This window comes from Manacus candei, unplaced genomic scaffold (genome assembly GCF_025592945.1).
Source record: "Manacus candei isolate 608988 ecotype Guabito, Panama unplaced genomic scaffold, ASM2559294v1 h1tg000048l, whole genome shotgun sequence".
In the NCBI taxonomy this organism is placed as follows: domain Eukaryota; kingdom Metazoa; phylum Chordata; class Aves; order Passeriformes; family Pipridae; genus Manacus; species Manacus candei.
The window spans coordinates 9,940,687-9,953,814 of NW_026138096.1; positions in this window are offsets into that span (position 1 = coordinate 9,940,687).

A 13,128-nucleotide genomic window follows, 5' to 3' on the forward strand; every position below is an offset into this window, starting at 1 on the left:
GAGGGTTGGACTAGATGAACTCCAGAGGTCCCTTCCAACCCTAACAATTCTGTGATTCTCTGATCATATCAGGATGTGCAAAACACTTCTCTTCTTTGCAGAACTGGGTTTCTCCTTCCTCACAGACACCGCGTGGCCTTGCACCTTGCACAAACCTTTCTCTCCAACGAGAAAGATAATCTCAAATTCCTTCTTTTTCAGCCTTGCCAAACTAATTTTCTGGTTCATCCAGCTCACATAGTAATTGGCACTGAAGAATTGGCTGAGCATCAGCACCAGTGGGCACATAGAGCTTGTGACAGAAGACCAAGGCAAATTGTGGAGACCATCAGGTCTCCACCATCAAGAATGGGAGTCACTCAGCTGGCCCTTTTTTCCTGCTCTGGCTGTATCTCAACCATTTGCCACATAGCACAAACAAATATAGGGCCCTGACTGCCCAAAAAATCCCAGTGTGTGGTACATCAGTCGTCTCAACTTGGTACATGTGGTCAGAACATCAAAATGCTACACTCTAGTGTAGCCAGCACCACACTATCTTGCCAGCACCAAGCACCAAAAGCAGCTGGTCACAAAAAGGTTTGTGGCTGTCACCTGAGGCAACATGGTACATTCCTTTCTCAGGCACATAACCTGGTATTTGGAGCTCACTTCTTAAGAAAGAAAGACACTCAAAGAGCCTTCATCAGTACAAATATTTTACACTAAAGGTAGTCATACATTTAACATGTGTGCATGATTTCAACCCTGAGAAGTTTTAGGATCTTGTTACAAATTATTATTAGAGGTTTCATAGATGTCCTGTTTTCCTTTCCTTCCTTTCCTGCCATGGCAGGCAGTGAAACCATGTGACAGACATGAGTCAAACCTATCTAGCCAGGACCCTACTAGGGGTTTCCAATGTTCACACAGAGCTTGACACCTCAACATGTCATTATTCAGGCTCTTCTCCATCTGGAAGAGTGAATGGTCTGAAAATGGAGTTTTCTTCTTTTCTCACAAAAATTCAGACTTTTACTTAAAAAAAAAATAGAAACAGCTAAAAATAAACTTTCTGCTTTTAGATGAAAAACTTCAGTAAACACCTGAAATTTCATGCTGAAAACAGACACTTTCCAAAAAAAGTTGCTTAATCCATGATGGCATTTTCTGACAGAAAAAATTTTAGAGGTAAACCTTTCGGAGCAGTCCTGGAAATGCTCTTTTGTCCAGCTCGGTTCAGTGCACATTACTTATTTCAAATATCAGTGGGAACACTGTCATCTGGATCTTGAAACAGAGAAATCATTTTTACCCTCTCTTACAGGTAAGCTCAGCAATAGATCCTCATAATGGTTCTATGGCTTTCCTCCCATCCCATTTCCACCTTGATTGTGACCAGGTTTAATAGCTACCAGGATATGTACCCACAGATTTGAAAGCAAATGAGTATCTCAGGAATTTGTCAGGGGTTCTGAATGTCATTAGGAGCAATCAGCAGCAGTAAAATGGCTGTAAATTAAGGTGAATGTGAAAATTAAGGGGCCTCAATGTCTTGCTTGTCTGTGCATCATGTTTGGCTCTGCTCAAAGGCGGGTGGAAAGCACAAGAATAAAAATGTTCACAAGAAAACTGGAGTCGGGTCCACAGCATATATTTCAAAAGGCTCCTGTTTCAGGGCAGCTAAGGTTAGCTTTCTGGTCGGCTCAGCCCGGTATCACAAAGAGAAACATTATCAGCTCTTTCTGTTGTGCTAATATCCAATTTATTTTTCAGCAGTGCAATTTCCTGCCTGCTCTTTGAACAGCTATCAAAGGACAAGACACCAGATCATGGCAGACATTCTTGTAGTGCTGACATCTGCTAAACTAGTCAGTCTGTTCATATACAGCCCACTCAGTGCATCCTAAAATATTTTATAAGCCACCAGTGGAACAGAGAATGGTAATGTGGGTCCCTGACCTTTATTTGAGCCATCTTGATGTTCAGTACAGATGGGGAATCACACTTCAGCAGCCAGAATTTCTGGGTCCATTCAGCTTAGGGTTTCTGTGTTACCTCCAAACCCAATAAAATTCACTTAATGCCATCTGGCACTTCATATCCTTCACTGTTTTTCATCCAAGAACACTGGCAAATCTGCATATGAGGCTTAATCCAAAAGCCTGTGAAAACCAATGGAAAGATGGTTTTGGATCACGCCTAAAAGTGCAAGACTTTATATAGAAAACTGCTTTCTACAGCTTTGCTGGAAGGTGTTCCTCCTTCGAACAGGCACTCAAACAGCAGTGAATATATTCCAACAAAACATCTGGACACCTAGGAAAAGGTTAGTCTAATTACATTTAGAGAAGCCAAGAACTATCACTAATGAGATATTACCCAAACTCTTGTGTGTTAGCTCTGTTGCTATTTTTGCTTTGGGTGACGCCACTTAATACCATGAATATCAATGTGTTTCACAAACATAGTCAAGTACTGTGAGGGACTACTCACAGCCCATTTTCAGAGTTATTCATGGGACCTGCAGTCTCTGTGTCACTGTCTCTCATGTGCTCTCTGGCTATATCCCAAAATGTTTTCCATAGCTTTACTGACTTTTGCCTTAGTTTTGAGCTCTGCAGCAAGGAAAAAAAAAAGAAATAAAAGAAAATAAAAAAGTGCCCAAGCACCTGAGAGTTTTCACTATTCAAGGAGTCCTTCTAATTGCTTTCTGTTCCTCACCATCCTTCTGGGTTGTGGTTTTATGTCCTGAGCATGATCTCTCCTATGCTTCAGACCTGCTCCCTGATGCACAATTGCCCTATCTCATTCCTATTCCATCTGTCCTTCTCCTGGATCCTCTCCTGTGCCATTGCTCTTCCTAATCTTCAACTTAATTCCAGGCTAAACTTTTATTTTCTTCTTGAAAGAGTTCCTATACATATTTTGGCAAAATTTCTGGCCACTCACTTCACTTACCCTGACAACTGTATTCTTCAAATTTGTATCCATTGACCTCATTTGTCCTCATTCACTTCTTTTGAGCCCTGCCTGACTTGCTCAAACTTACATCCAAGACCACTCAAGAACAGCAGAAAAGACTCCAGCTGCATACATAATGATAAATGAAAAAAAAAAAAAAAGGACATTTTCCAGCCACAAGATCAATCAATCATAGCACAATTACAGCTCCGGATGGCTAAATGTTCCTCACCCCCACCCAAGGGAAAAAAAAAGACAGAAAGGAAAAACTCCATGTTGGCCCACTTGGAGCTCAGAGAGGGGCCCTCTGATGTGGTGTGCACGTCTGGATGCAGACTGGAGGATGGCCATGGTGCAGCAGTCCCTCTGCTCTCCTGTGAAAGCTCGCATGGTGGGGAAGAAAGGCCTGGATGGGTTCACTGACACAGTCCTGCTGAAGTGTCTTCACCAGGCTGAAGGGACTGGAACAAATTCAACAACAAGAAGCCAATCCATATTCAGCCAGCTGAGAGACCATCACTCCTGTGACTTGTCAAGGAAGGAGGTGCCAAACCACAATGTGGCAACTGATAATCAACCTCTTCACATTGCCTTCATGTCACCCAGGTGGATGGATGTGCCCAGTTCTCAGCACTGAATGACTCATATCCAAGATAGCAGGATGCCAGAACACAATCCTGAGGCCAAACTCCCACTCTAAGGCTGCTTTATACTGAAAATGGATCAACAAATTTTAGCCAAAGCTTGGTTCTCAGGCAGCATCAACACTCTCGGCTTTATAGAGATACTCTGTGTATAACAGGTTGACAGCTTTACTTCAGCCCATCACTAATTTCTCTTTCCCTGTTTCTTTTTGGCACACTGTTCACTGTTCACAGGACCCTGATCAGCACAGAAGTGAGAAGCTCACAGACCAAATTGTCAGAAAGTTGGTATGTGCTGTGAAACATGTTAGGAGGCCAAGGTGGAGAAACCATATGCAGAACTGGCCTGGATTTTGGCAGGGGTCATATTTTATAACATATTAATCCTAGGAAGACATTTACTGACTAGCACTAACCTAAGTCCTGCATTAAACTGATGTATTGGTTATCAGTCATATCTTTCATGTGTTAAGTAATTGAACTCTTTTTCTACTTTTAGGATGCTGACAGGCAGTAACACAAAACTGAAGAGTTGGACTGTAAGGAAGTTGAAAGGGAAATTTAAGATGGTTTCAGGACTCATAGAGTTTATTTAAACACTACCTAAATGTTAATAGAATGAACAACAGAATAAAGTCTATTAGAAGCGAAGTATGGGGATGAAGTTCAAAAAGAGAATATGGAAGAAACATGAACATAGGTAAACTAATGTTAAAATCAATATAAATCTATTAAAAGCATTCTGAAGAGCAATTTCCTAAAGCTCTGGAAGGTAATAATAAAAGCTGCCTCAAACACTTCAAAGCAAGTAGCTTGCCAGACAGCTGTTCAGACTGATAGATGATCAATATGCAATAGATGAGCACTCAAGACACATTATCTCATGATAGCAAAGTCAAATAAATACTAAGGATGCACCCCACACTACAGCCTTTCCTTACTGGGAACAAATCTGAAGAGATTTTCCAACAAATTGATAAAGTGAATAAGACCAATCTGCAAGATCAGACAGTATTCACTCAAGAGCTCTGTGGAAATCCAAAGAGGAAATTGCTGCATGGTTATCTGTGGTGCAGAGCCAACCTGCTGTTTAAATCAGCCTTTGTCAAAAGAATAGAAGCAGTAAATGTGATGCAAAATGAAAAAGTTTCCAGAAATGGCTCATAAAAGGAATGAATACAGACAAGTGTGATTCTGTGTAAGGCAAACTGAAAAGTGTTCTAAAAAAGAGCATCAGACACATCAGAGAGCAAGGTGTAAAGGGGAGGAGTCAAGTATTGCATCTGTAGGTGGAAGTCACGTCTCACAGATCAAGTTCTTTGAGGGGCTCACTGAGTTTTGGGGGATAGTGATCTGAGTAATACCATTCACTTGCCTTTCCCAGTGTGGCAACCTATGAAAAAATTAAATTGTTCTTGAACAAGGGAGAAGGTCCTCTTATGACTCAACAACTGGTTAAAGATAGGAGACCAAACAGGGAATAAATGACCAGGTTTCACAACAAAGGGAGCCAACCTGCAGGACTGGTTGAGGCTCTAGGCTTTAGGACCTCTGGTGCTCAGTCAGTCATGGCTGGGCTTCGCTCAACACACACATTTATTCTAGAAAAGGCATAAGAAGGCAAAAGCAGGATGATTGACTGTTTCTTGATGATACCAAACCACCTAAAATATTCCAAACTAAAGCTGTGAGCAAAAAATTCAGAAGGACCTACAATGCTAAGTGGCTGCACAGTAAAATGGAAGACAACATTCAGAATAATATAAGTAATATGAAGTGAGCAATCCTTAGGATACATTCACTATAATGAGCACTGCCTTAGCTACTCTTGTTGGGAATAAGATCCTGGAGCTAGTGTGGGTGGTTTTCTAAAAATGAGAACTTAGTGCTTTATGGGAATTTAAAAAGCAAAGACAAAATTAAAAACCAGTAGGAAAAGGCTTCAGAGCAATATAACAAATTTTTGCACATAGTTCCAAAGCACCAATCTCATATAGGATAGAACAGAACTATAAAAGGCAAGAAAGGGTAACAAGACACCAGAGACAGGGAACAGTTTCCAGAAAAGAAGAGCCAAAATAGGCTAAACCCCTTCATCTTGGGAGAAAAAACAGCAGAGGGGATCTGAGAGAGGTCTCTCAAGTGATGAGTTGCACAGAGAAGATAAATGGAAAATAATTGTGCACCATTTCTCAGAACTTCAAGGGCCAGACACTAAGTAATGAAATTATGAGACAGAGAGTTAAAGACAGAAAAAAAGGACATTTCTCTCACAAATGAGTTATGAACACTAAAAATTACAACTTAGTACAAATGGGTTTAACATAATAATGGTGGTTAGCTCTAGCAGGGCTGCTAAATACCAGAATCCAAACTCAACTTTTAGTTCAGGAGACCCCTTGGATGCTTACTGCTGGAAGCTGGGATGATGTACCATGGGTAGGACTCTGCACTCAACATGCTTCTTACTTTTTTTTTTTCAGTTTCTTACAAACTTTCTTTTTCATAAGTCCAAGACATCACAATCCTGGATTCCCATGACCTTATTCACTAATATACCTCTGAAGTAATGCACCCCAATGTGAAGTTCAGCCTTAACCGGAAATAAGCTGCTACATGAAGTTTTGTGGAAAAATACCAAGCTACAATATTGATATACTCTAATAATAAATTCAGCCTATCTGATGAATGATTAATGCAAGAAAATAATTAACTTTAGCAGATCATAAGACCTCCTTCATGAAGATGAGCCTCTTTGGGAATCCTCTACCTTCTCAAAACCTCGATTTCTCCACCATTGTGGTGACAGCCCCCTGGAGATGTGGGAACATAAGCTCATGTAAATGAAGCTTTCAGGGGTAATACTCTTCCCTTTTCACCATTAAAAGCTCTTTTACATCTGGAGCATCTGACTAGAGACTTTACAATAAATATGCATCTAATTGCACTCTTTTTCCTGTGACTACTAAGAGCCATGGGGAATTCCTGGGACCTCACCAACCACAGTCAACAGCCACACTGAAAAATCTGGCAAAGAAGTGCTTGCATTACACTCACCCACAAAAGTAAACTACCACCAAAAATCCATAGGTTCTAACTAAAAGAGAGACTCTCCTGTACCTATGTTCTATTCAAGGTCCACTGTCCTTTTTCTAAAACAAAAGAATATTGAGTGAAAGATTTAAATATCCTCACATCTCATCCTTTTTTCTGGTTTTTTTTTTTTGTCAAGGGACCCAAAACTCTGAAAAGCGAATCAGCAAAGCCCAAAGGATGCCCAGTGCACTTGGGGAAACTAAGTTTGAGCTAACTAATGTTGATCCTGGGCATCCTGTTGGTGCTGTAAGGCAAAGGCACCGCAGTGAGGAGGTGGGCTGGGGCAAGGAAGGACCCAGTACTGCTGCTTGCCAGGATCCACAGGAGACCAGGAACACTACAGGGAAAAGCCGACTAAAGGAGTTTTGGCAGAGCTGGGTCCGCACCTCATGTCCATCTCCACACGCAACCCCTCTCCTGACCACAGGAAAAACCTCCCAGCCTCAGACAGGTCCTAAACAAACAAATAGGAGGATTTTTACTGGTTTTAATGCTGGATGAGGTCAGATCGAGCTGAAGCCAGACCAGCTGCCAGTGCAACTGTGCATAAATCAGTGGATTGGCTCACAGATGGAGAAAGAGTTGAGGTTTTTGCAGGTCCTTACCCAGCTGCTCAACCTCCCATACGTCTCACATCCAAGTAATTTTGGAGCCAATATCTGCTCCTTCTGAAGTCAAGGGATGAGTTGTCCTTGGCCCTGATGGCCCCAGGGTCGCAGAAGGGAGGCACTGAGGCTTTGGTTTGGGTAATGCAGTACTTCCACTAGGGCTAGGCTGAGAAATTCAGGCTTTTTTAATTTTAAACAAATTCATGTTTTTATAAAATTGAGCCTCTCAGCCTGCAGCAGAGTGCCTCCAAACTGATTTCCAAGACTGTCAAGGACCCAGTGTCTCCCACCAAGAAGTGCGTTGATGTATCAGAAAATCAGATACCTGTTGGGGATTCAATGATATTAGGGCCAGAGGGATCCTATAGGATTATTCAGTCCATCTTTCCACATAAAATAAAATCACACAATAACTCCTGCACCAAGTCCCCAGCTTAAACTCTAACATATATTTTTAAAAGGCGTCTAGCTTTTATTTGTGCAATTCAAGCAGTGTAGACTCCACTGTTCCTTTATGTAACATATTGCAAAGATCATTATGTTCAGCATAACTGCTCAGCTCTTATCACAAGCCTCATTTGTTCTGCTTCTGGATATCACTGACTTCTTTCTGATGGACTGGAAAGCTGCTGGACAGCAGCAATATCCTCCTCATGGAGACGTGAATGGGCCACGAGCACCTCACCCTTTGCTCTTTGTTGAGATACACTGACAAAATATATTTTTCAGACTTTGGATCACTGTTGCAGAGGAGAAGAGAGGAGGAGAGGAGAGGTTCGGAGAGGAGAGGTTTGGAGAAGAGAGGAGAGGTTCGGAGAGGAGAGGGATTAAATCTCATCATTCAGGCTAAGAGAATAGAATTAAGCCTCAGACTGTCATAAGCACTTTTCCCTCTAAGTGCATATTGACTGTATCAAGTAAAAAATAAGCATTTAAAAAGAAATAAAATTTTTAAGTCAGGGACAGATATGACTCCAATTTACACTGTGTGTGAATAATTCTCATTTCCTACCTCACTTCACTATCCTTCCTCAGTTTCATATTATCCAAGAGGACTATCCCATAATCCTGCCCATGCACATTTGCCAAGTCTCCAAATAGCTTTAAAAACCCCCACTGATGAGAGACCACCAACTTTACGGGTTCTTATAACTCCCACTGTACATTTTATGGGCATTTAGCAATGCTACAGGGTTTTCCTAATGCTGGAGAAATTTCACTTCTCTTCACTAATAATAGACATGTGTTTCAGCAGCCTTTTCTCACTTTTCCTCTCCTTGCCTGCCTATATTCTCAAATTGCTGCTTTTTAAGATGTATTTTTCATAGAACTATAAAAACAGAGCCATTTTTTCCAATTTTTTTCCTTTTCCTTTTTATTTTTTTTTTTCAGATCAAGGACTGGACAAAACCTCTAGCCTGCCAAGCTTTTTCTTTATTTCTTTTTTTTTTTTTTTGGTTGTTTTTTAAATACTTCACAATAAAAGAATGTGCTCCCAACGGAATTTTTACTGCAAAAAATGAAAAGTTCCCCCTTTCTCCTTTCTTATATCTTGCACACTTCGAAACACATACTGGAATTCTGAAGCCTCCCGAGGAAGACGGCTGCTCACATGCTGTCAGACTATTAATGATAATGTCAGAGTACATGACACATATTTAAACATTAAAAGAAGAAGGATTAGGGTTGCATCTCAGTCTCGCTTTGATGATTCAACTTTATGTTGATATCCTCAGCATGCCACTTGCGATCAGACTTCTGGTTTTGCTCTTCAACAGCATTTTAAAATAATTCCCCTTGCACAAGGAGGATGTTGGAAAATGTACATGAGAGTAGATGTTCCTTTTTAACAAGTGCAGAGCTCTGTTTTTTCACGGGGTTTGAAGTGTGTTCTGGTTTGCAGAAGTACAAACTGTCACCAGCTGAATCACCTCTCAGAAATGCTCAGGATGCTTTCCTGGGGGAGATGTCCTGTCCTTCTGGCTCGCTTGGGAGACATCTTTCTGACACCCACCTGCAGCATGCCTTTCCCCCATCGCTTATCCTGGGCACTGAGGATTAAAACACCCCAACTGCACCTACAACTAATTCTTGCCACTTAGTATATTCTTTCAATTTCCTTTTCCTTTCTACTTATTTATCTTTTAAAAAAAATACATTGTCTGAAGACACATTCCGGGGTCTCACAGTCACTTCTTTCAACTGCATCAGTTTTTATCAGGGCAGAGAGCCACCCAACAAGGTGTTTCACCCACTGTCAGAAGGCAGTGGTGCCATGGTGATTTAGGGCATGGTGCTGTGGTTTCAGGGAGAGCTCGACCCTGTACTGGACAAAGTTAATCCATGACTTTGACTAGCACAGTGCCAGAGGATGCTGAGATGAGAGGTTAACCCTTCTCCAGTGATTTTTACCCAGTACTCTTTTGTCCTTCACAGGGAACTGGCAAAGCGTTTGTTTCCTTATTTATAGAGTCATACAATTGTTTAGGTTGGAAAAGACCTCTACGATCATCAAGTCCAACCATTAATAAGTCCAGCACTGCCAGGGCCACCACTAAACCATGTCCCTAAGCACCACATCTACACATCATTTAAATACCTCCAGGGATGGTGACTCCACCACTTCCCTGAGCAGGCTGTTCCAGAGCTTGACAATCGTTTTGGCCATGAGTTTTTTTTTTAATATCCCACAGAAACCTCCCCTGGTGTAACCTGAGGCCATTTCCTCTTGTCCTTTATTTACCCTCGAAGGCAGCGGTATCAGAGTTGCATAACAAGCTTCTTGGCTGGTGCTTCTACTGAAGCTATTTTCTTGGTGGGCATCAAAGCAGAGAAGCGACCCCTTTCCCACCTCACCAGCGTGCAGCTGTGGCCACGCCACCACGTCACAAAATGCCAGGGATATTAAACAGGACTGGGCTGGGACGGCTTTGCTCACCTCAAGCACAGAGAACTGGTAGAGTGAGGATATGGAAGAACAGCAAGAAGAAGGCAGGGCAATGGGACAGGACAGTGACACCATCAGATGGGCTCTGCCATAGATGGAGTGTGTCTATGTCCTTCAAGTACCTGCCTTACCCATATCTGTGAAAAACAGACCCATAGGACACCGCAGGACTGACAAAATGATGCAACTCTGAGTGCAGACAAGGTTGACATAACGTGTTCTGCAGAAAGGAAAGTCAGAAGCTTTGCTACAACTCTTAGCTATGGTCCCGTTACTCTCCATTACTCCCTCATAGCCAGGTGATTCCCTCCATCTGTTTTTCACCTCATGCCATAATTTTGCAGCAGAAAGAGCTGCTGCATCCATATGGCACAGAGCAGTCAGCACCACCTGGAGATTCTTCTGCATTTGCTCCTGAAAGCCATGCTTCTCCAGTGGCATGGTACAAGGCTGGAAGCATGCTGCTCCTAGCCCAAATACCAGTGCCAGCACAGCCACACTGCTTTGATTTCCAGAGGCCAGGTGGTCTCTGTGAGCTCAGGCATGGCTTCCCATCTTCACTGCACATGGAAAGCATGCCAGTGCTTCTGGGGCTACTGTGGCGTGCATTGAAGAGCTGGATTTGCTCTTCAAGAAACTCATTGTTGCTTAATTGAAAAAGTAACTCTCATCTAAATAACGTAGGCTGACAGAAAAGATTGCATGGACCCTTTCAGTGCAGTTGAAATCTGTCTCTCTTCAGTTTAGTCTCAGGCAAGTTTCAGTTTCAATCACCTTTAAGGCAAACAGGAGCAGCCCAATCGGGTGGTAACAAGAGAGTCCACACACAGTTTGCACAGCTTTAACTATGGAAGCAAAAGCGGGTAAATGCAGTTGATGCAGGTTTGTAGGTGCACAGTGTCTGTCTCCTCGGTTGGCAGTTGTCTCTCTGTACCCTCTAGGAAAGGGGAACAGGCAGGGACGGGCTGTGTGCACCACACAGTGCGTCACTCTCGGGGACAAGGACCATCGTGACTCAGCCCTGACTTGGGCCTCCCCAGCCATCCTGTGATACCCATAACCACAAGGATACTAAAAGGAGAGAAGGGGAAGGTCTGACAGGAGGTTATGTGACTAGGGACACTCAGGTTTAGGTTTCTTCTTGGAAGCGCTCCGTAATGCAGTGACCGCCAAGGGAGCAGCTACATAAGCAGCGCCCAGAAGACACACATGCCTTAAGGCAAAATGAGAAAAAAATTGTGAAAATGGCTGCAAATGTCTTTGATTTTAATGGGCTTCATCTATTTACCACCCAAAGGGATTTGGTCCATGGACTCAAGCTGGAAGAGCAAGGGGATTTTAGGTAGGCAGAATTTAATGGCTGAGACTGTAATTTTGTCCAAGATCTTGGGTTTGATCCTCCTCTTTTGAGAAGAGCCACCAAATGTTTAACACAGGCTTCCACTGAAGGACAGACCCTGCTGGAGGGGCTGGTGCTACTGCCACTCACGGGGACATTTGGGAGAAACCCAGTCAACTGAAAATCCCTTTGTTGGCTCTCGAGTTTGAGATTTAGAGGAACTCAGATGAAAGATGGAGAAAACAGTCATTAAGGCATGCCCTAGCATTAGCAGCAATAATTCACAGGTTCTAGCTGAGGATATCAGGGCAGTTTGCCAGCACCACCACAAGGCAGGGGGGTACTGATACCCACACTGGGAAGTCAGGCACTTCTGAGTTCAACTGACTCACCTGAAATCCTTCTGCAAAAGAAAATCAAGCTGCAGTGACACCTGGGACACAGCATGTAACGGAGGAGGCAGCATGGCTGTTACAGATGTGGTGCTGAACCAGGGCTCAGCATATCTTCTCCAGTACTATCTCCAGTACCTCTGCTTTCTCCACCTGAAAAACTCCTTGCTATGTCTGCTCTGGGGCAGCCTGGTCACAGTAGCACCAAGCAGAGGACATTAGTCACCAGGCAAGAGCTCATCTTACATCATGGACCTCAGCTAGGTCAATAGAAGCTCCCTCTGCTCACCCCATGTGGTGCTGATGGCTGCTAGGCTGACATGCCCTGGGAGAAGGAGGTTTAGGAACCAACATGCCTTTTCTCTGCTGAGAATTCAAGCATCTCACAGCTTACATCCCATTGATTCTCAGTATGACTTAATGTCTAAGTGGTTTAGGTGACTTGAAAGCAGAAGCCAGGCACCTAAATAACAGAGATACTTTTAAAAATGACAGAGGATCTCCTGAGGTCCCTTCTGTCCTGAATTTTCCTACAATCCCAAGAAATGCATTCTATTCCCAGCTATGCCACAGCTCTGATTGTGAACTGCACTTCTCCATCCCTCCCTCCCACCCTGCCTGCCCACCCTGCACAGACCCCTGGCCCTGCTCCCCCCGGCGTGGCTAGGGTAAGGGGAATTAAGGGGTTTCGGGGTGCCAGCAGAAGGCTGCTCACGACTGGTAGCAAGTACCCACGCGTGTAGGCTCCCTTGTTATCTCCGTGAAAAACAGGGCAGCCCGTTGCTGCGGAATAATTCTTCCAAGTAGATCCGATTCGGTAGCGGAACAGCAACCGAAGGTTTTCAGGAGCGACGGGAGGGATGTCTGCGAGGTGCTGGAGCTCCCCCAGCTCCCCATCCCGCCGGGGTGCCCGCCGTGCTCCCGGGCGCATTTAGGAAGACAACGTGAAGTCAGGCACCCCCCGCCCCGCAGATGAGGGTCTTGATGCGGGAAAGCAACGATAGGAGAGGAGAAGCGGGATGAAGTGGGTTGGAAACCAAAGCAAATCACAGATTTCCCTGGGGAAGCCAGGCGGGGGGTTGGGGGGGAAGCGCACGCGGTGGGTCGCAGCGAGTCTCCGGGGGGCAGGATTTCTCTTCCATCGCATGGAAGAGCGAGA